Source organism: Pongo abelii, chromosome 16 (genome assembly GCF_028885655.2).
Source record: "Pongo abelii isolate AG06213 chromosome 16, NHGRI_mPonAbe1-v2.0_pri, whole genome shotgun sequence".
NCBI lineage: Eukaryota > Metazoa > Chordata > Mammalia > Primates > Hominidae > Pongo > Pongo abelii.
Genome location: NC_072001.2, coordinates 15,149,666 through 15,173,022, shown reverse-complemented (window position 1 = coordinate 15,173,022; position 23,357 = coordinate 15,149,666). Strand labels below are relative to the sequence as shown.

General features: G+C 44.4%; 1 long non-coding RNA gene across 6 annotated transcripts in view; it reads left to right on the top strand.

Moving 5' to 3' along the window:
- The window catches only part of LOC103889776 (uncharacterized), a 54,100-nt gene that overhangs the window by 20,348 nt on the left and 10,395 nt on the right, over nucleotides 1-23,357 (top strand). For 4 of the 6 annotated variants that reach the window (XR_010137299.1, XR_010137300.1, XR_010137298.1 and 1 more), the window contains exons 9-15: nucleotides 5,862-5,983; nucleotides 8,332-8,490; nucleotides 8,576-8,692; nucleotides 9,106-9,249; nucleotides 9,342-9,466; nucleotides 11,147-11,325; nucleotides 21,005-21,139. This is a non-coding gene — a long non-coding RNA (uncharacterized LOC103889776). Of the gene's footprint in view, nucleotides 1-5,861; nucleotides 5,984-8,331; nucleotides 8,491-8,575; nucleotides 8,693-9,105; nucleotides 9,250-9,341; nucleotides 9,467-11,146; nucleotides 11,326-21,004; nucleotides 21,140-23,130; nucleotides 23,219-23,357 lie in introns of all 6 variants that reach the window. The other 2 variants (XR_010137302.1, XR_010137303.1) reach the window with 1 other exon arrangement.

Here is a 23,357-nt window from a genome sequence, read left to right as displayed (position 1 = left end):
ACGTGTAGGTTTGTTACATGTGTATACATGTGCCATGTTGGTGTGCTGCACCCATTAACTCTTCATTTTACATTAGGTATATCTCCTAATGCTATCCCTCTCCCCTCCCCTCTGAATTTTATTGGAGACACTTTCCTGTGGCAACACTGGGCTAGTTGTTACACATATAGAAATGGTGCTGTGGGGTCACTGCTTTCAGAAAAGTTACCAAGTGAATAATAAGTGGGTGGCATAATACAGTGCAAAAAGCATTGTGTTGGTGATACATTTAGAGTGTAATGTAAGCAAAGATGAGCTAATGCCATAGAGGAAGAGATCTGTGTTTAGCTTTAAGAGAGAAAGAGAAAATGGTGTCGGGAGGGGAAGGGCAGAAGGTCCAGTAAAGAAAGTGTGTAAAACATTTGGGGAATATAGAATACAGGCCAATGTGTTTAGAGTTTAGGATATTTTAGTTAAGAGGCATAGGCAGTAACTAAGAGGGCTTCTTGGTTACTGGTAATGTTTTATATTTCTTAATCTGCATAGTGATTACATGAGCATGTTTACTTCATCAACTATACTCTTAGGATGTGTGTGCTTCATGGTGTGTACATCATACATCAATAAAAATATGTACCAAAAAAGTAAAAAGATAATAGATTGGGTTAGAAAATAGGAATAGTCAGCTGAGACCTGCTGGTAAAGCCCTTCATAAAGCTGTGCTAAGTAAAATGTTCTTTTTTTTTTTTTTTTTTTAAAGAGATGAGGTCTTGTTGTCCAGGTTGGAGTGCAGTGGCATGATCAGAGCTCATTGTAGTCTTGAGCTTCTGGGCTCAAGCAGTCCTCCTAACTCAGCTTCCCAAGTAGCTGGGACTACAGCCACTTGCCACCATGCCTGGGTAATATTTTTTTACTTTTATTGAGAAGGGGGTCTTACTATGTTGCCCAGGCTGGAAAGTGTTCTCTCTCTCTCTTTTTTTTTTTTAGCGTGATATGTAGACATTACAGCATGTAAACTGAAGAAATCAGGGCTGAGGTATGGATCTTATGCCTGTAAGTCATTGAAGCCGCACATATGGATCATACTTCCCAAAGAAAAAGTGTCATTAGGGTAAGATAATGGTCAGTGACACTACCTGGGCATATAGGCTCTTATAATGAGTTACTGGAAGGAGAGGAGGAGCTAGTGAATATCTCTGAAGCCACAGGAGTCAGGTGTTATCTGTAGGGGCAGATGCAGCAAAGACACTAAGGAAATTCCGGAGTGAAGAGAGGCTTTTGTATGTGGCAGTGAGAAAATGCTTCAGTTTTTGCCAGAGGATGTCTCATTACACTAGATTGAAGGGTGAGTGAATAGCCGTATACATAACTTCTTGAAGAAACTTGACTTCAACAGAAAGGAAGACAGTACCTAAAGGGAGGATATTACATGGTCAAGAGAAAAATCATTTTGAGTGTGTAAAACAGCTCTATTAAGGTAGAATTGAAGTGCAAAAAATTGCACATATTTCAGGTGCATGATTTGATAAATTTTGGTATGTATATATGCATGCACCTGTGAAATCATCACTCAGCATTATTATTTTGAGATTCAGTAAGGTTGTTGTATGTATCGATAGTTCATTTCTTTTTATCGCTGAGTAGTAGTTTGTTGTATGGATTTAATTGGTTGTTGGTCCATTCATCTGTTGATAGACATTTGGGTTGTTTCCCATTTTGGTTATTATAAATAAAGCTGCTAAGAACATTCAAGTTTTTGGACACTTTGTACCCTCCCTGCCCCTCCCCTCCCCCTCCCATTTTTCTTTTTTTTCCTTGAGACAGGGTCTCTCTCTGTCGCCTAGGCTGGAGTACAGTGGTACAACTCTGACTCACTGCTGCCTCAACCTCGCAGGCTCAAGCGATCCTTCTGGCTCAGCCTCCTTAGTAGCTGGGACTACAGGTGCCTGCCACATGCCTGGCTAATTTTTAAATTTCTTTGTAGAGACAGGGTTTTATTACTTTATTACCAGGCTGGTTTTGAACTCCTGGGATGAAGCAGTCTTCCTTGTTCAGCCCCTGAAAGTGTTGGGATTATAGGTACAACACACAACTTCTGGCCACATTTTCTTTCTCCTTTTTTTTTTTTTTGAGATGGAGTCTCGCACTGTTGCCCAGGCTGGAGTGCAATGGCGCAATCTTGGCTCACTGCAACCTCCGCCTCCTGGGTTCATGTGATTCTCCTGCCTCAGCCTCCCAAGTAGCTGGGATTACAGGCATACGCCACCACGCCCGGCTAATTTTTGTATTTTTAGGAGAGACAGGGTTTCTCCTGTTGGTCAGGCTGGTCTCAAACTCCCGACCTCAGGTGGTCCACTTGCCTTAGCCTCCCAAAGTGCTGGGATTACAGGCATGAGCCACTGTGCCTGGCCAACTTTTTCTTTTTCTTAATGATGTGTTTGTAAGACTAATAGTTCTTAATTTTTATGAAATCCAGTTTATCAATTTGTTCTTTTTATGGACTGTGATTTGCTGTCATAGCTAAGAAGTTTTGCTTAACCCAGTGTCACAAAGTTTTTTTTTTTTTCTTTTAATCTGCGACAGAGTCTCACTCTGTCACCCAGGCTGGAGTGCAGTGGCTAATTTTTGTGTTTTTTTTAAAGTCGGGGTTTCACCATGTTACACCTGCTGGTCTCCAAATCCTGGACTCATACGATCCAACCACCTTGGCCTCCAAAGTGCAGGGATTACAGGCGTGAGCCACTGAGCCAGGCCTAAGCTAACTTAGATAGCAATGGAAACCAAGCAGTAAAGATTTCATAAAAAAACTAAGAGGTCTAAAGTTGTTTTTTGTTTGTTTTTGTTTTGTTGATGTTTTTTTCTTTGAGACAGAGGCTTGCTCTGTCACCCAGGCTGGAGTGCAGTGGCACGATCTCTGCTCACTGCACCCTCCGCCGCCCAGGTTCAAGTGATTTTCCTGCCTCAGCTTCCCGAGTAGCTGGGATTACAGGCGCCCGCCACCACGCCTGGCTAACTTTTCTATTTTTAGTAGAGACGGGGTTTCACCATGTTGGTCAGGCTAGTCTCGAACTCCTGACCTCATGATCCACCCGCCTCGACCTCCCAAAGTGCTGGGATTACAGACGTGAGCCACCGCGCCCGGCCGACACTCGCTTTTTCACGCGAATGCATCAAACCTGCCCTCACTCAAGGTCAGCCACAGTGGCCTTTGTTTAGGAAACTGCACACCCGCTCACACCTCAGAGCCCCTGCACTTGCTTCTCTCTCCTTTGTTCTTTTCAAAAAGCTCTTGGAAGCTTCTGCTCAAGTGTTACCTGCTCAGCAAGGCCTCCCAACTACGGTCATTAAAATAGAATCCCCCAACTCAACTCCCCAGTGCCCTGCACATGTTTTATTTTTTACCATAACATTTGCCACTTTTCCAGAATAATGTCTTTATTTCGTTTATTATTTCGCCCTACCTCTAGCAGGAGATAACCCCATGTGGGCTGTTGTACCCCTGCTCCTAGAATATTGTACGTGCTCAGTAAGTGTTGGTTGGTTGAGTAAATGATATAAGCAAGCCGCATGTTCACTGGGAGCCACAGTGAAGGCAATACTAGTTAAGTACCAAAGTAACCGTAACAGACGGGTAGTTAGTGTCAACCAAATACGGAGGAGGAAAGGTAGGAGCAAGTTAGAATAGCAGCAGAGTGCTGACCGGGGTAGAACACAGGATGTATGAAATATGGTATGGGAAATAAAATGTAGGCCGGGCGCGGTGGCTCACGCCTGTAATCCCAGTACTTTGGGAGGCCGAGGTGGGTGGATCACAAGGTCAGGAGATGGAGACCAACCTGGCTAACATGGTGAAACCACGTCTCCAGTAAAAATATGAAAAATTGGCCGGGCGTGGTGGTGGGCACCTCTAGTCCCAGCCACTCGGGAGGCTGAGGCAGGAGAATGGCATGAACCCAGGAGGTGGAGCTTGCAGTGAGCGGAGATGGGGCCACTGCACTCCAGCCCCTGCGAAAGAGGGAGACTCCGTCTAAAAAAAATAATAATAATAATAGGTAGGTTTGGAACAAATGGCGAAGGGTCTTTGTTACTAGGTTACACAATTTGGTCTTCTTGCTACAGACAGTGATTCTAAATTCTTCAGCAGAAGACTGAGATTGGCAGAGATGAGGAGGCCTGGATTATGCTTCTGCTTCTGCTACCTCAGCTGTGTGACGAGTTACTTAACATCTCTGGACCTGGTTCCTCATTGTGGGCCCTTACCACATGTCTTTAACTAAGCCTTTGTTAAAATGAAATGTCAAAAATGCTGTGAAAAGTTTAATGGTGTCTGTGTACTTCAGTTGGTGTAATTTTTTCAATTTTTTCTTTTTTTTTTTTTTTTTTTTTTTGAGACGGAGTGTCACCCTGTCGCCCAAGCTGGAGTGCAGTGGTGCAATCTTGGCTCACTGCAACCTCCACCTCCCAGGTTCAAGCGATTCTCCTGCCTCAGCCTCACCAGTAGCTGGGATTACAGGCACCTGCTCTCACGGCAAATACAAAAAAATCATTTTTGTGTTTTTGTAGAGACGGAGTTTCACCATGTTGTCCAGGTGTGTTTTGTAGAGACGGGGTTTCACCATGTTGACCAGGCTGCTCTCAAAGTCCTGACCTCAGGTGATCCTCCCACCTCGGCCTCCCAAGGTGCTGGGGTTACAGGTGTGAGCCACCATGCTCGGCCAAGTTGGTGTGATTTTTAAAGTTTGCTAACTTTGGTGATTTTGTTGCCTACTGATAATCATTTTGCAAAGCAGGTCCTAGTTTAGGTTTTCTTTATTAGAATACTAGTCCATTTTTGCCTGTTCTTTAGTTATGTGTTTTCCACATTATTTAAGAAGGTGGAACGATTTCATAATTTTCTTTTATTTGAGATGTATTTTTTCCACTTTTAACATGCTTTATGTTTAATGAAAGTTCACATTACAAATATTAGTAAAATCAATTGTGAAAATTGAATTTGTTGGCCGGGCGCCACTCCTGTAATCCCAGCACTTTGGGAGGCCGAGATGGGTGGATCATGAAGTGAGGAGTTCCAGACCAGCCTGGCCAACATAGTGAAACCCCGTCTCTACTAAAAATACAAAAAATTAGCTGGGCATGGCAGTACACGTCTGTAATCCCAGCTATGCGGGAGGCTGAGGCAGGAGAATCACTTGAACCTGGGAAGCAAGGGTTGCAGTGAGCTGAGATGGTGCCATCGCACTCCAGCCCGGGTGACAGTGCGAGACTGTGACTCAAAAAACAAAAAAGAGTTTGTTAAAATTTAGAGAGAAGAAGCAGAACAAAAAAATTAGCTAGGTGTGGTGGTATGCGCCTGTGGTCCTGTCGATTTGAGTGGCTGAGGTCGGAGATCACTGCAGCCCAGGCATTTGAGACAGCAGTGAGCGATGATCACGTCACTGCACTCCAGCCTGGGAAACAGAGCGAGACACTGTCTCAAAAAAAAAAACAAACAAAAAAAACAAACCCTTCCCCTCCCACACACAAAGAGAATAAGCAGAAAATCATAAGGGTCTTTAAAAGTGTTTAAAATATCAGTAGGTTATTTTTGGAATTTTTAATTCTCTTAGTTGTGGAGTCCTTGAGGATAGGCCCTTTGATCGTCTTTACAACTTCAGTGCCTGGCAGATAATAGCTGCTCAGTGTTTGTTGAGCAATGGTCACAGTTGGGATTACTCCCCTGAGTCCCTCTAAGTAAATTGGGCAGGTGAACCACATGGAGCTTGTCATCTGTGGTTTGGGAACCTAGTTGAAGTGAAATTTAGAAAGTTTTACTGTTTATCTGTCTTTAATACTGGCCCTGCCTCATGGCTAATTCTTAAGAATAAAAAATATCTCTGTTGCAGGCTCTCCCGGCTGTGATTGACCTTCAGTTACAGAGAGAGGGAGCAGAGTGGGACCAGGTCTGAGAATAGTGAAGCAACTCATTCCTTTCAGGACATTCCCTCTGATGTCCTATTTTCAAACTGTAAGTCAGAATGAGATCACTTATTTTTTTGGTGGCAGAAGGCTGCTTTATAATTTGAAGGCTTGCAAATTGTATGCTGCTTGTCATCCCCCAGCCCTCCACACATACACCCTGGTACAGTTCCATGCATGAACAAACAGAACAACCAGATCACCTTATTTGGTGATGTGCCTCATTCTAGAAAGGCTTGTAAATCCAATTTGCTACCGTAAATGAGTGCCTTTTGTGGGGAAACTACTACAAAAAAACCTAAGTAATTGTTTTTAAGGAACGTAAAGAGTTTACCTTGAAGATAGAATAGTAATTGGGAATTAAATTTAAAAGGCTAAGTAAATAGTGGAAAGAAGAGAAAATGCCTGTGGGCTGGAGTTAATTGCAGAAGTCTTTTTAAGGTGTACCCTGGCTTTGAGTGGAGAGCAGGCTTTGGGTTGCAGGAGGAGGAGGGGAGGGCCTGTCTGAGGGTGTCAGGTTCCTGTGTTGGGAATGAAGAGGGCAGGAGAGGGGTGCCTGGCCAAGGGGACTCTCGAAAGCCATATGCACATGATGGACCCAGCTGGTCAGAAAAGGCCTTCTCTCTGCTTTTTGTGTTTGAAATTTCCCATAACACATAGATTAAAGGGAAAGGGGAAACTAGATTTTAAATAGCATCATGAAGCATTATGTAAAGTAAATGTGGAGAAAATCTCATATGATAGCCATAGTAAGGTTAGGAATAATTTTCAGTGGCCTTAGGATTAAATGAGTAAAATTCCATTATATGTATTGTTTTAATCACCTCTTCACCTTGTCAGTGTGGGAGGGATTTCCATCCCACAGTACTGACGCTGGGCAGACGAGATGGACGGAAGTTTCTTAGTCTTTCGCTCAGGATAGAACAGAGAACCAGGGGCTGCGAGAGGCAGGCTGTGTAGTAACGAGAGTGGCTGTGGTTCCTGCAGAAAGACTTTAATAATTGCTTTAAGAATTCCTTGGGCTGGCAGGGCAGTGGGGCCTACTCCTCAGGCATAAGCTGGAACTGTACCTGTGCCTGGTCACTGTGATGAGAATTGTTTGGCATCAGGGGCAGGGAAACTTGCCCTGAGGCCATTAAAACCTCCCGGTTTATAGCAGATGTCAAGGCAACATGTAATATTGGGTCTTAATGTTAGACCTTACACCACATGTATGTAACTTGCATTTAGTGAAAGTTAACATGAAGTGTTAGTAAATATTAGTAAATTAAGTAGTTACAAATCAGTTATTTGAAAGTCAGGTTCATAGTAGCTAACTTTGCAATTTCTTCAACTAGTAAGACTTCTCTACCCTAATCCCCACTGCCTCATACTTTTCATTTGTAAAGTGTAGATTGCAGAGTGCTGGGTTCATTCCATCCATATTCATTTAACAAATACATACAAATGTCGGTCAGCTTTATGAGGCTTCCATACAACCAGATGCATGAGTTTCAGATGTAGAGTTGGGTGGGTTTTGACAAGTGCACGCAGTTGGGTCACCACCATCAAGACATGGGGTGCTCCCGTCACTTCCAGGGCCGTCTTTGTACCCTTTTGATCCCCACTTCCTACCTCTAGTTCCTGACAACCTGTGATCTGCTCTCTGTTGTTATTATTTTGCCTTTTCTATAATTTAATATAAACAAAGCCATACAGTGTATGGTGTTTTGTTTCTGGCGTCTTTCACTTAGCAGATGTCTTGAGAACACGCCATGTTGTTGTGTGTATGGGTAATTCATTCCTTCTGTTGCAGATGGACCATGGTTTTGGGCCATTGTGAATAAAGCTGCAATGGACTTTACAAGTCTCTTTTTTTTTTTTGAGATGGAGTTTTGTTCTTGTTGCCCAAGGTGGAGTGCAATGGGGCGATCTCAGCTTACTGCAACCTCCGCCTCCTGGGTTCAAGTGATTCTCCTGCCTCAGCCTCCCAAGTAGCTGGGATTACAGGTGCCCACCACCATGCCCAGCTAATTTTTTATTTTTAGTAGAGACAGGGTTTCACCATGTTAGCCAGGCTGGTCTCGAAGTCCTGACCTCAGGTGATCTGGCCTCCTTGGCCTCCCAAAGTGCTGGGATTACAGGTGGGAGCCACCGTGGCCGGCCTGTCATACGAGTCTTTAACAAACACTGTTTTTATATTTCTACTGGATACCATGCTTGGCATCGGGTTCCAACTGAACAAAAAGTCATGGAGGTGTTAGGTGTTGGAATTCTCTCTTCCTTATTTTATAAAGTACCTGGAAGGTGAAACTGGCCTGATGCTGTGATGGTCTAAATTTGGATATTGAATTTCCTTTGCTAATAAGAAAAAACACCAAGAAGAAGGGCATTCCTGTTTGTTCCCATCCTCCCCAGGGTCTCTGGAGGAGCCTAAGGTGATCTCCGCCTTCTCTGGAAAGCAGGCCGGGAAGCACGTGGTGCACATCGCTTGCGGGAGCACTTACAGTGCGGCCATCACTGCCGAGGGGGAGCTGTACACCTGGGGCCACGGGAACTGCGGCCGGCTGGGCCACGGTATGTCTGCTCTGCATGAGTGGGAGCGTGCAGCAGGAGGTGGCCTCTTACAGGACTTAGTAACCTCTGTCCTATCTGTTTGAAGGCTCCAGTGAAGATGAGGCCACTCCGATGCTTGTAGCTGGGCTTAAATAAGGACTGAAGGTCACCGATGTGGCGTGTGGGAGTGGGGACGCTCAAACCCTGGCTGTCACTGAGAATGGTACGTAGAGCTCTCGCCACCCTGGATAGGCCCTCAAGGACACACATGGCAGCTTCCCTGGAGGAAGAGATGAGGAGTACAGTGGGCCTCATGAGGCCGCCCACCCTGTCATCCAGTGGGTGTGGGGCTCAGTGGCATTGGGGAAGAGGCCCTGGTGGTTACTGGACTTGTTTGCCTGGGGGCTGTCAGCTGGTTAGCAGCTGCCGCCATTCCTGTGTGGGCATTTTATTTATTAAGAATGAGAGTTGAAATGGAATGATTGATACTCTGAATTGTCTCTGGTTAGTAGTATTACATTTCTTAACATTTGGCCACTCTAGATTCCCTGTGGTAAGTCTTTCTGTATTCTATAGTCTGACGTTACGGGATCTACTTGCTTTTAATTTTGGTTTTCTGTTTGTGTTCCTAACCAGACAGTGGTGACCCTGGCCAGGAGCGCGGACGTGCTGAGCATCGTGCAGTCGGCTGCCCAGGCCGTGCTGCAGAGCGGCTGTCCGTGCTGCTGCCCACCACGGAGGAGCAGGCCCGGGCACTCTCTGCTCTCCTGCCCTGCGCAGGTGGGCTCGGGGAAGGAACAGGAGAGGGCATGGGTCAGGGTGCTGGGAGGGGATGGCGTTTCACTCCAATTGCCACACACTTTCTATTTCAGTTTCAGGCAATGAAGTGAACATAAGTCCAGGTCGTCAATTCATGATTGATCTTCTGGTGGGCAGCTTGATGGCTGCTGGAGGGTTGGAGTCAGCCTTACACGCAGCCATTACTGCGGAGATCCAGGTATGGCCTTGGAGGCACACATGACCTGGTGGTGCACTGAGATCGGAAATACACACTCACACATGTGAAGAATAACAGAACACAGTAAAACACTCAACTTTTATCATATCCAAGTATTTTTTAAATTAAAATTATTTTATGTGCTTATTTATTTATTTATTTATTTATTTATTTTTGAGACGGAGTCTCACTCTGTCACCCAGCCTGGAGCGCAGTGGCACGATCTCGGCTCTCTGCAAGGTCCGCCTCCTGGGTTCACGCCATTCTCCTGCCTCAGCCTCCCAAGTAGCTGGGACTACAGGCGCCCATCACCACGCCTGCTTAAGTTTTTGTATTTTTAGTAGAGACGGGGTTTCACCGTGTTAGCCACGATGGTCTCGATCTCTTGACCTTGTGATTGGCCTGCCTCAACCTCCCAAAGTGCTGGGATTACAGGCGTGAGCCACTGCGACTGACCTTATGTGCTAATTTAAAATTTTTTTGAGTTATGATTTAATTGTGATGAAATACTGCAGGTTGTCTGTTTCAGTGAAGTTAACAGGTAACCTGTTCCTCATGTAGACCATTCCCGTCACCCGGAAAGATCCCTGTGCCCTTGGCACTTGCAGCCAGGATACTCCCCTGCCCTGAGATTAGATTCATTTTGCCTGCTCTGAGTGTTGCAGCAATATAACTGTATAGTATGCACACTTTCCTGTTTTGCCTTGGAGAATGATTTTCAGATTCACTCCACACTGTTATGTGTATTGTGACTTCGTTTTTCTTATTGGGAAGTGTTCCATTTTATAGGTGTAGTACTGTTAGTTCATTCCCCTATTGAAGGGCATTTAATTGCTTTTGGTTTTTGTTTTCTTTTTTTTTTTGAGACAGGGACTTGCTCTGTCACCCAGGCTGGATGCAGTGACCTGATGTTGGCTCACTGCAGCCTTGTCCTCCTAGGCTCGAATGATCCTCCCATCTCAGCCTCCTGTGTTGCAGGGACCACAGACGTGTTTCCATGCCCAGCTAGTTTTTTGATTTTTTTGTAGACACAAGGTTTCGCTGTATTGCAGAGGCTGGTCTCGAACTCCTGGGCTCAAGTGATCCCCCCACCTTGGCCTCCCAAAGTGTTGGGATTACAAGCGTGAGCCACCACGCCCAAGCTTTCTGGTTTTTGGCCGTGTAGCGCTGCCACGATTGTGCTGTGTACAAGTACTTTAGTGGACATATGTTCTCCCTTTGGGTAAACACTTGGAGTGGAATTTGTTAGGTCCTGGGGTCAGTGTGTGTTCATAGTTTCCCCAAGTGGCTTTGCCATTTACATTTGAACCAGTGTGTGTGAGAATTCCAGCTTCTTCTTGTCCTTACAAAGCAGCTGGATGCTGCGTATGTGGGGCAGATCTCATTGGGTTTTGTGAGAGCCAGTAGCAGGGTTAAGGATTTTAGGGACTTCACAGAAGGAGGTTGGAAAGCATCAGCAGAGGCAGCCTGGACCTTGGATCTGTAAAAAGAAGACACTGTTTGGAACCGCACAACTGAGTTAGGGTTTCCAACAGGGCAGGTGGGGGCCTGTGGGTAGGTGTGTGCGTTAGCCACAGAGGCTGGGATAGCTTGGCATTGGGGTCAGGGCTCAGCCAGCCTGTGTGCCTTCACACCTGCTAATGAGATCACTTGTAAACAATTTCTGTTTATGAATTACAGGATACTGAGGCCAAAAAAGAAGCACAGAAGGAAAAAGAAATTGATGAACAGGAAGCGAATGCCTCAACATTTCATAGAAGCAGGACTCCATTGGATAAAGACCTTATTAATACGGGGATCTGTGAGCCTTCTGGCAAACAGTGTTTGCCTCTGGTTCAGCTCCTACAACAGCTTCTTAGGTAAATCGTAGTAGCTGTACTGTATTGTATTTATTTACTTTTTTTGTTTTTTTGTTTGTTTTTTTGAGACGGTTTCACTCTTGTTGCCCAGGCTGGAGTGCAATGACGTGATCTTGGCTCACTGCAACCTCCACCTCCTAGGTTCAAGTGATTCTCCTGCCTCAGCCTCTCGAGCCGCTGGGATTACAGGTGTGTGCCACCACGCCTGGCTAATTTTGTAGTTTCAGTAGAGATGGGGTTTCTTCATGTTGGTCAGCTTGGTCTTGAACTGCTGATCTCAGGTCATCTGCCCACCTTGTCCTCCCAAAGTGTTGGGATTACAGGCCTGAGCCACCATGCCCAGCCTATTTATTTACGTAATAATTTTTTCTTTTTTTTTTTGAGACGGAGTCTTGCTGTATTGCCCAGACTGGACTGCAATGTCACGATCTTGGCTCACAGCACCCACCGTCTCCTGGGTTCAAGCAATTCTTCCTCAGCCTCCCAAGTAGCTGGGACTATAGGTGTCCACAACCACACCTGGCTGATTTTTGTATTTTTAGTAGAGATGGGATTTCACCATATTGGGTCAGGATGCTCTCAAACTCCTGACCTCAGGTGATCCACCTGCCTTGGCCTCTGAAAGTATTGGGATTACAGGCGTTAGCCACTGTGCCTGGCCTGTATTGTATTTTAATGGGTGATGATTGGATTTCATATTAAGATAGTGAAATCTAGCACAAGAATCTCAAAAATGTGTTTGGTGATTGAAGGAATATTCTGAAAATTACCTAGTATAGATGTTAGGATAAAGAGCAGACCCTTTTAAATATAGGTGAGAGGAGAAGTTGGAGGGTATGATGATACTCAGAAGTTTTTCACAGGCTGCGTGCAGTGGCTCATGCCTATAATCCCAGCACTTTGGGAGGCCAAAGCAGGTGGATCACGAGATCAGGAGATCGAGAGCTTCCTGGATAACACGATGAAATCCCATTTCTACTAAAAATACAAAAGTTAGCTTGGCGTGGTGATGGGCGCCTGTAGTCCCAGCTACTTGGGAGGCTGAGGCAGGAGAATGGCGGGAACCCAGAAGGCGGAGCTTGCTGTGAGCAGAGATTGTGCCACTGCACTCCAGCCTGGGCGACAGAGCCAGACTCTGTCACAAAAAAGAAAAAAAAAAAAAAAACTTCAAGAAGAGCAAAAAAGCAGGTGATTTGTGAAAGAGATTTATTAGAAAATGAAACACGTTTGTACCTCTATTTAATAAAAATGTGCTTTTTGTAAACTTGGGCTCTTGTCTTTAGTTTCTACACTTAGAGAAAGCAAAGCACTGGCAGGTTGGATCAGGAAGCCAAGGACAGAGCAGGGAGCCCTGGGCAGTGGCTGCAGCTCTCAGCTGGCCTGTTCATGGGGCCATGGTGGGTCTCTGGCATGGGGTGGGTTTGTGGCATGGTGTGGGCCTGCTGTCCACAGCCAGAAAAATGAACTTGTTGGACACACAGTAAAATTTTGAAACAGGAAGTTTTAGAGCAAGTTTCTCTCATAGATTTTAGCAAATGCTATTTTGAAAAACGTTTTTCTGATATTTGTTTTGTTTTTCTAATCTGATAATGCATATTTTACACATTGTGGTCTTTAACCAATGGAAATAAGAGAACTAAATAAGAGAAGTGATCTCGGCTCATAGCAAGCTCCGCCTTCCAGGTTCATGCCATTCTCCTGCTTCAGCCTCCCGAGTAGCTGGGACTACAGGCGCCCACCACCACGCCTGGCTAATTTATTGTATTTTTTAGTAGAGACGGGATTTCACCATGTTAGCCAGGATGGTCTCGATCTCCTGACCTCATGATCCACCCGCCTCAGCCTCCCAAAGTGCTGGGATTACAGGTGTGAGCCACCGCACCCAGACTTGTGAGGTTTTAATATGAATTATTAAAGCTATGCTGGTTAGACAATTTGGAAAATGTTTCTTCTCCTGTTTCTGACAGAGTTTATGTAAGATGTGTGCTATTTCTTCCTTAAGCATTTGGAAAGAATTCACTTATTAAGCCATGTGAGACTGTATAGTTTTCTTTATAAGGTGTTTAATTACAGGTTCAATTACATATATATGAATATTCATTTTGGTAACCTGTGTTTGCTGAATCAATGTGTTCATTATCTAAAATTTCAAAGTTGTTCTATTATTTATCTTTTTAATACTTATAAGGTCTGTGGTTGGAGTTTGTGCTTTTTGTCTGTTTTCTTAATCTTGCTGGGGGCCATCAGTTTTATTAGTGTTTCAAAAAAGCAAACTTTGATTTTATTCATCCCTTTAACATACTGAAAATGTTTTGCTTAATTTCCAAACTTATACTTCCACTACGATTAAATATTTGTATAACTAAAACTCTTTGTATTTGTGTCCTCTCAATGATCGTAAATATGATTAATTGTTATAAATATTGCTTCTGCACTTGAAAAGGATATGTATTCTGCATGTTGAGTGTAGTGTACCACGTATCTCAATTAGGTCCAGCATGTTAAATGCATCCTTTAACGATTCTATTTCCTTACTGACGTTTGTCTGTTTATTTTTCAGTGGCTGAGACACAGATATTAAAGTTTCCTACAATGATCGTCAACTTATTTCTTTTTTTGTTTGTTAAGCTTTGTTCTGCGTGTTTTAAGGTTACCAGGCATAAACAAATTTAGAATTCCTTTTTCTCCCTGCTGGTTGCACCCTTTTATCATTAGGAAATACCCTCTTTATCTCTCACATAGCTCTTTCATTAGAGTTTTTTTTAATATGTAAAAGAAAATAAAGTCTTGGAACTGCCAAACCTGTTATGCTAAGGGAGACGTAAGTTTGGGAGCTGAGTCATCCAACACTACCATTCTTTCTCCCCAAAGAGAGAGCTGCCATTTCACAACCCTGTGTGATGGCATTAGACATAAGCCAGGTCCCCACTGCCACAAAAGGCCACATACCTCTCCATATGGCCCCCCTTACAAAGTGTTCACAGGGACATTCCTTGCTAGCCCCTAAATCTTTCAGGATCCATGTCCCCCTATAAAATAAGCATATGCCCATTTTAACCCTGGCTCTGCAACCTCAGTTGAAGACGTAAAACTGAGTTCTTTTCAATCTGGTACTGACATTGTTGATTACAGGCTTACCTTCCCAGGTACAGAACAAGAACATGAGATCAATCACTCTTCCACCTACCCTGAGATGGCTGCATAATTGATCTTTCCTCCCTCTTTTCAGATGTTTACCTTATCTTATGTAAAATGAAGATTTACTGAGCACTAATTAGAGCTTCCTAAGAATGTAACCACCCCTTCACTGCCTGCTCCCCCTCCCTTTCTTCTCTCCTGCCTGCTTTCTCCCCTTACATGCTGAGTTCCCAAAACCCTCTTTGGAAAGCACAGGTCACAGGTGTTTCTGTGGCTTGTGTGTTTTTTCCGGGGGTGTCGTCAAATTGTGGCTCCACAAAGCTCTATTGATGGAGGCACTTGCCTCAGTCAGTCACTCATTTTTTGACTAACAGATATAAATACAGTTACCCCTGTTTTTATTTACTTAGTCTTTGCTTTGTCAGTCTTTGACTGTCAATTTTTCTTTTTTCAAAATGAATTTTCTTGTGTATAGTTAAGGCTTACAACATGATGTTACAGGTTATATATAGATTGTAAAAAGATTCCTATACTGAAAGAAATTAACACACCAATCATTTCACATAGTTCTCCATTTCCTTGTTGCTTTTGTGGCAAGAGCAGTTGAAATCTACTCACTGAGCATGAATTTCACATACAGAACAATTTCGTTCCCTGCAGTCCTCATGTCATACATTACATCTCTAGACTTGTTCATCCTTCATACCTGCTACTTTGTATCCTTTGGCCTCCATGTCCCCAATTCCTCCCCTCTCCTACCTCTCCTGGTAGACAATGTTTTACTCTCTATCTCTGTAGATTTATTTATTTACATTTTTACATTCCACATATAAATGAGTTTATACAATATTTGATTTTCTGTGTATGCTTTATTTCACTAAGCATGACATCCTCCAGCCTCATCCATCTTACAGCAAACGGCAAGACCTTGTTTGTTTTCTGGGCTGAATAATATTCCATTGTGTATGTGTGCCACAGACTCTTTATCCATTTATCCATTGATGGACACTTAGATTGTTTCCATATCTTGGCTATTGTGATTAAGGCTGCAATGAACATGAGAATACAGGTATGTTTACAAAGTAATGATTTCATTTCCTTTAGCTGTATGCCCAGAAGAGGGATTGCTGAGTCATATGGTAGTTCTATTTTTAATTTCTGTAGAAATCTTCATACTCTTTTCCAGAATGGCTGTATCAATCTACATTCTCATCCATAGTATGCAAAAGTTCCGATTTCTCCGCACTCTTGCCAACATTTATCTTTTGACTTTTTGATAATGGTCATAAGGGGTGTGAGGGGGTATCTCAGTGGGTTTGATTTGCATTTCCCTAATGATCTGCAATGCGGAACACCTTTCAGATACCCACTTCCTATTTTCATGTCTTCTTTAAAGAAAGGTCTCTTCAAGTTTTTTTTTTAAACATTTTAAAAATTGGGTTGTTTTGAGTTGTATCAATTATTTATATATTTTGGATTTTTTTTGAGACAGGGTCTTGCTCTGTTATGCAGACTGGAGTACAGTGGCACAGTCACAGCTTACTTGACCTTCTGGGCTGAAACACTCTCCCATCTCAGCCTCCCAAGTAGCTGTGACTACAGACGCACACCACCATGCCTGGCTAATATTTAAATGTTGTGTTGAGACGGTCTCACTATGTTGCCAGGCCTGGACTCAAACTCCTGGGCTCAAGTGATCCTCCCACCTCAGCTTCTGAAAGTGCTGGGATTAAGGAGTGAGCCACTGCACCTGGCTAAATGTTGGATATTTCCTCCTAATTGGCTGGGTGCAGTGGCTCACACTTGTAATCCCAGCACTTTGGGAGGCCGAGGTGCTTGGATCACTTGCAGTCAGGCGTTGGAGACAAGCCTGGCTAATATGGTGAAACCCCATAATGGAGTTTTCGTTTCTTTAACTGGGAAATGAGGATCATGACCATCCCTGCCAAGCAGGAGATGTGATAGGCTGATGTGTATTGTGAGTCCCAAGATGGTGAAACCCGGTTTCTACTAAAAATACAAAAATTAGCCAGGCATGGTGGTGGGCATCTATAATCCCAGCTACTTGGGAGGCTGAGGCAGGAGAATTGCTTGAACCTGGGAGGTGGAGGTTGCAGTGAGCCGAGATTGCACCATTGTACTCCAGCCTAGGCAACAGAGCAAGACTTCATCTCAAAAAAAAAAAAATTCACTTCAATAAATGGTGAGACCAGCTTTGCAAAGATGATAACGGTGAGAGAACTCTAGCATGGCTGACTCCATCTTTCTTCCAGTCTCACGGGCCTGCTGTCTTTGCTCATTCCTGGGCATAGGCCAAATCAACCATGGGAGAAATTTAGTTCATAGTCTAACGTTGCCATTTCCAGTCCTCGGTGGTCCCTTCTTTCCACTCCACGCTTAGTTATCAGTTTTTTTACTCTGCTTTAAAATGTATGTATTTTTTTTTGTAATCCCAGCTACTCGCAGACTGAGGCAGGAGAATCGCTTGAACCTGGGAGCTGGAGGTTGCAGTGAGCCAAGATCGCGCCATTGCACTCCAGCCTGGGCAACAGAATGAAACTCTGTCTCAAAATACTGTTTTTTTTTTTACTATGTCTAATGATGTTCTATAGAAGAAAGAGATGTAGCATGTGGTCACGCTGCTGTCTTGACAGTGGAATTTTTGTTGTTGCTGTTTTCTGTTTTGAGACGGAGTCTTGCTTTTGTGGCCTAGGCTGGAGTGCGGTGGCGCCTTCTTGGCTCACTGCAACTTCCACCCGGGTTCAAGTGATTCTCCCACCTCAGTCTCCTGAGTACCTGGGATTACAGGTGCACGCCAGCACGCCCGGCTAATTTTTGAATTTTTAGTAGAGATGAGGTTTCACCATGTTGGTCAGGCTGGTCTCGAACTCCTGACCTCGTGATCCACCCACCTCAGTCTCCCAAAGTGCTGGGATTATAGGCATGAGCCACATTTTTTAGTAGAGATGGGGTATCACTGTGTTGGCCAGGCTGCTCTGGAACTCCTGACCTCAAGTGATCCTCTCACCTCGGCCTCCCAAAGTGCTAGGATTACAGATGTGAGCTACCACGCCTAGCCGTATTTTGTATTTTTAGTAGAGATGGGGTTTTGCTGTGTAGGCCAGGCTGGTCTTGATCTCCTGGGTGCAAGTGATCCTCCCACATTGGCCTCTCAAAGTGCTGGGATTACAGGCGTGAGCCACCACACCTGGCCAATGGCAGGTCTCGCTTCCCTTCTCTCCAGCATTCCATAAGCAATGTGTCTGGGCAGTATGTGTTCGATTTTCTCTGTGTCTACTTTGAAGTGTACAGTAGTGAAAGGAAGAGTAGACAACTTTGAAGCTGATGTGGTGTGGTCTTGGAGCTGGTGGTGCTAATTACTCTTGGTTGTTTTCATACCCTCCAGTGACTTCATCCTGCTTTTGCTGTTGTAAAATGTTGTAATTTATGCTCCTGAGAATAACTCTTCAGGTGTACTTAGGGTTCTTGTCTGCTTCCTGGTGACTGTCGAAGCTTTTCATCTTGAAGAAGGGAGATGAGCAGTGTTCCAGTGTACTGAGTTTAAAATTAAGAATGTTGCATTTTTTTAACGTGTAAAATTTATAGCCAGATGTAGGGTAGGGGTGGCCTACTTTCTCTAAAGGGCCAGATAGTAAATATTTTAAGGTCTCAATGGACCCTATGGTCTCTGTCATAGCCATGGGACCTTGCAGCTGTAGTGCCAAAGTAGCCACAGACAATACTGCGTCAGCGGGCAGGGGACGTTCATTCTGTAAAGTTGATTTATGGACACCAAAAGATGAAGTCCTCAGAATGTTTGCAAGTCACAAAATACTGTTTTTCTTTTGATTATTTTTCAATTATTAAAAAATATAAAATACAGTGGCCGGGCGTGGTGGCTCACACCTGTAATCCCAGCACTTTTAGAGGCCAAGGCAGGCGGATCACCTGAGGTCAGGAGTTCGAGACCAGCCTGGCCAACATGCTGAAACCCCATCTCCACTCAAAACAAAAAATTAGCCGGCCATGGTGATGCACGCCTGTAATCCCAGCTCCTCGGAGGCTGAGGCACGAGAATCACTTGAACCTGGGAGAATCGCTTGAACCTGGAAGGCACAGGTTGTGGTGAGCCAAGACTGTCTCAAAAGAACAACAAAAGTAAAATACTTTCTCTGCTTTCAGACCATACACAAAGAGGCTGTGGGCTGGGTTTGGCCCCTGGGCTGTGGTTTGTGACCACACACACACACACACACACACACACACACGTAGGGCAGAGTGTGGCATTTAGAGCCAGTACCTGTGTTCTCACCTGAGCTGTGTTTCTGGCTGGGTTCTACTCTGTATTCTGTGATCCGAGGTGTCTACCTTGGTAAACTGGAGACAACAAAGCCTGCCTCCTTCAAGGTTGTTTGTAAAGATTTAAAAGGGTAATGTATTGTTGTTAGGCCAGAGGCTTTGCATAGTACATGTTGGGTTATTTTCACTTTTTGTTTTTTTGTTTTTTTTTTGAGATGGAGTCTTGCTCTGTTGTATAGGCTGGAGTCCAGTGGCAAGATGCCAGCTCACTGCAACCTCTGACTCCCAGGTTCAAGCAATTCTCCTGCCTCAGCCTCTCGAACTGCTGGGATTACAGGTGGCTGCCACCATGCCGGGCCAATTTTGATATTTTTAGTAGAGATCAGGTTTCACCATGTTGGCCAGGACGGTCTCAAACTCCTGACCTCAAGTGATCCGCCCACCTCGGCCTCCCAACGTGGTGGAATTACAGGCATGAGCCACCGCATCTGGCCCATTTTCACTTTCCATTAGCTGCTTTTTTCCCCCATTCATTTCCTACCTTCCTGTGTATGATTTCTGAATTAAATGTATTTCATGTCTTAACCTTCTGAATTGTTTGTTCTCTCATTTTCCATGTTGTTAAGGAAAATAAGAGGCTAAGTGAGACTTATTAAATGTGCATGTAGTTTCTCAGATCAAGATAAATGCTCACCTGTTGCAGAACGGGACTCTGCTCTTTCTTCAACAAGGATGCGTTTCCTAGTTCCTTCCTAGAGTGGGGCCACACCCTACTCCAGCCCTCCAGACCCAGCTCCCTGCTCTGACATGATTCCACCAGACTATTCCAGCTGTCCTCCCTGGACCTAGATATTTTCCTTTTTTTTTTTTTTTTTTCTGAAAGGCAGTCTCACTCAGTGGTCCAGGCTGGAGTGCAATGGCGTGATCTCAGCTCACTGCAACCTCCGCCTTCCAGGTTCAAGCCATTCTCATGCCTCAGCCTCCCAAGTACCTGGGATTACAGGCATGTGCCACCAAGCCTGAGTAATTTTTGTGTTTTTAGTAGAGACAGGGTTTCACCATGTTGGCCAGGCTGGTCTCGAACTCCTGACCTTGTGAATTGCCCGCCTCGGCCTCCCAAAGTGCTGGGATTACAGGTGTGAGCCACCGCACCCAGCCAACATTTTTTTAACTAAAAAACTTATATGAAATTTATTTTATTGTGGTATGTAGTTCAGTAAATTTTGACTTCTATAGATTCATGTAACCCCCATCATCATCAGGATGGAGAAGTTTCATCACCCTGAAAGCTCTCTTGTGCTGCTCCTTTTTATCACGTGTTCCCTGGCCTCGTACCCTGGCAACCACTGATCTGTTCTCCATCAGTATAGGGTATTCTTTTTGAGAATGTCATGTGAGTGGAACCATATTTTAAGTAACGTTTTGAAACCATCTTCATTTACTCCCAGTTATATGTTTGAGGTTTATCTGCTGTTCTGTGTATTGATAGTTCTTTTTATTGCTGAATAGTATCTGGTCATGTGCATGTACAACATGGTGTTTATCCATTCTGCTACTGTAGGACCTTGTGGTTGTTTCCATTTTTCTTTCCCAATTGTAATCCTGCTGTGAGCATTTCTGTACAGATTTTGTGTGAATATAGTTTCCATTTCCCTAGGATAAAGACCTAGTAGTGTGAAAGTTGGGTCATGTGCTGAACTGTTTTCCAAAGTGGCTGTTTTAGTTTGCCTTCCCACTGGCAATCTGTCACGTTTCTGTTGCTCTGTGTCTTTGTTAGCACTTGGTGTTATCAGTGTTTTTTAGTTGAGCCATTCTAACAAGTCTAGTGGGATCTCGTTGTGGTTTTAATTGCACTTCCATAATGGCTAACAATGCTGAATATCACGTTCTTCTTTGCCACTCTTGTATCCTCTGTGAAGTTTCTGTTCAGATCTTTTGCACAGAAAAACTTGTATCATGGAACCAGTAAAATAACCAAGGAGAGGTTGATTAAAGTTCTGTTTATAACCCTACAAGATTCCTGCCCTAGGGATATGGGATGGCTGAACATAGGACGCTGACACTGGACAGATGAAGTAGCAGTTTATTAGTCACACATGCTCACAGCCCTGGGGGTGGGGGACACCGCATGCCATTCAGTTAACGATGTGTGTTGTAACTTTTCGGGGAGGGACATTTGCAGAGACTAACGGTATGACATTCTGAAAAGCAGTTACAGATTAAAAAATCTTTAATTCTGCAGATGATAGTGTCGAACCAAGTGGAACAAAGAAAGAAGATCTGAATGACAAAAAGAAAAAAGATGAAGAAGAAACTCCTGCACCTGTATATAGGGCCAAGTCAATTCTGGACAGCTGGGTATGGGGCAAGCAACCAGGTAATCTTCTGAGTTTTGGCACTTTGAAAAGCTTGATCTGATGCTCCTTTTCTAAATGACTTGGATGGATTATTTGTATTTTTTCATAACAATTTTAAAAATGTAATTTAAAAAATTTACATATTGTGGTAAAATATACATACCATAAAACTTGCCGTTTTAATCATTTTTATGTGTACAGTTCATTGGCATTAAGTATATTCACATTATTGCCCAGCCATCACCACCATCCATCTCTACAACTTTTGCCTTTTCTCTGACTGAAACTCCGTATCCATGAAACACTAACTCCTTGTGTCCCCAAGCAACCACCATTCTACTTTTGTCTCAGAATTTGACTATTCAAGGTGTCTCCTATAAGGGGAGTCATGCGGTATTTGTCCTTTTGTGACTGGGTTATTGAACTTCTTAGGTGTTTGGGGTTCATCCACATGCATCAGAATTTTCTTTTAAAGGCTCAGTACTAGTCCATTATATATGTAAGCCACATGTTATCCCTTCATCAGTGGGCAATCAGGTTGCTTTCGTCTCTTGACTGTTGTAATGCTGCTATGAACATTGGTTTACAAGTGTCTTGAGTGTCTGCTTTTCATTCTTTGTGTCTATACCTAGGAGTGGAATTGGTCAATAATGTGGAATGCTTACATGTTTATTTATTTTTTTTGAGACAGCGTCTCGCTCTGTTGCCCAGGCTTGAGTGCAGTGGCGCCATCTCAGCTCACAGCAAGCTCCGCCTCTCAGGTTCACGCCATTTTCCTGTCTCAGCCTCCGGAGTAGCTGGGACTACAGGCGCCCCCCACCATGCCTGGCTAACTTTTTTGTATTTTTAGTAGAGATGGTTTCACCGTGTTAGCCAGGATGGTCTCGATCTCCTGACCTCGTGATCCACCCGCCTCAGCCTCCCAAATTGCTGGGATTACAGGTGTGAGCCACCATGCCTGGCCAATAATGTGGTAGTTTTATGTTTAACTTATTATTGTTGTTTTTGAGGTTGGGTCTCACTCTGTTGCTCAGGCTGGAATGCATTGACGTAATCATAGCTCATTGCAGCCTTGAACTCCTGGGCTCAAGTGACCTTCTTCCCTCAGCCTCTCAAGTAGCTAGGACTAGAGGTGCAGGGAATTTCTCATCTTCTCTCTACTGCCTCTGAGTTGGAGATATCAGAGGGAGCCATGGCCCACTGTAAAGTAACACAATGTCCCCACCCACAGGGTTAGAACCCCTCTTCTGGAGGCAGCTCTGAGGGGAGCAGTCACATGTGGAGAGTGCAGGGCTCTGTGTCCAGATGGGGGAAGGGGGTTACCAAGGAGGTTGACCCCCCTCTGGCCAGGTGGCTGCCTTCTGACACACCAGTCTGTCTCTCTAGCACAGTGGCCCCCACACACCCAGCCTGTCAAACCTACAGCCCTCAAGAAGACTTTGGCCAAATCCATGAGCTGCTCCCTCTGTTAAGAAGGAAGCACAGCTGAAGCATGAGGAGGGCGGTAGAGCGTGTATGCTCTGGCCCATCTCCCCACAGTCTGACCAGAAGGAAGGGTCCTTTCAGCCAGGCTTGCCCAGGCTGGGGTTGGAGTGTCAGTATCAAGCCAATGTCTTCTTGCTTAATGGGTGAGCCCAGCTGCTCCCGTGCAGCTGCCACCATAGTGAGGGTGAACCAGCAGGAGGCTCCGCAGCACTTTCAGGCTCAAGCTGCCTGGTGAGATCTACTCTGTGGGCTCTGTAGGCTGGTAGAGGCTTCCAGGAGGAGGAGGGGATGCAGCCATCAGTCCCCACTCCTGGGAGTCGTATTTCTGAAAGCTTGGGTATACAGTAAATATTAGGCTGTGGGCTGGTTTATCTATGGATTTCATGTGGGAGGGTTATAGGTACAAGCAGTTTAAAGATGGAAATTTTGAGAGAGCAGGCAGGGATTTAGTGCCGGGTAAGGCAAGCAGTCTTGTCAAAGTAGCTCTTTTGGGGAGGTCAGAATCCTGTACCAATGTCCTCAGCAGGTTCATCAGCTGCTGGGGGAGTGCCGGACAGGATGAAAGCACAGGAGAACTTTCTGGATGATAGAAATGTTCCATATCTTCAAAGGAGGTGTGTTACATGGGTAATACATTTGTTAAAAGTCATCAAAATGTAAACCAGATCTGTGCATTTCATGGAATATAAAATACCTCAAATCAGAAATATTTTTAAAAAGACAGATGGGCTGGATGCAGTGGCACATGCCTGT